This window comes from Ursus arctos, unplaced genomic scaffold (assembly GCF_023065955.2).
Source record: "Ursus arctos isolate Adak ecotype North America unplaced genomic scaffold, UrsArc2.0 scaffold_3, whole genome shotgun sequence".
NCBI classification, from domain to species: domain Eukaryota; kingdom Metazoa; phylum Chordata; class Mammalia; order Carnivora; family Ursidae; genus Ursus; species Ursus arctos.
In genome coordinates this window covers 79,577,022-79,577,465 of record NW_026622985.1, presented here as the reverse complement: position 1 = coordinate 79,577,465, position 444 = coordinate 79,577,022, and positions in this window count along the sequence as shown.

Below are 444 nucleotides of genomic sequence, written 5' to 3'. Positions count from 1 at the left end.
ATCCGCCTCGCCGGCGGCCTCTTGACCAATCATCAACGAACTCGCCGCTGACGTGCAGGTTTCCAGGACATCCATTGGCCCTACAGTCGCATAACCGGGATTGGCTGGAAAGCGCCACGTCCCCGCGAGCACGCCGAGTGCGTGGACCGGATTCCCGCCCAACCCTGATCCCAGACCCTGCGGGGATGTCGGGCCCCAGCCCCCTACTCGGGGTGGCGTGTGGGCGCGGCTGTGTGGCGGCCACGTCCTGGTTCACAGCGCGTGACTCGGCCCCCACAAGGCTTTTTGGATTCCCCTGCTAGTTAACTTCATGCCCACAAGCCCACAGGGCCGACTTAATTCGACTGCATCAGTCGTCAGCTGTATTGAACAATCCCAACTTCTTTCGTTGGCTCCAGTGTAACTTTCAGCTTTATCTCCCACCAGTCCCTCCCACATATCTTG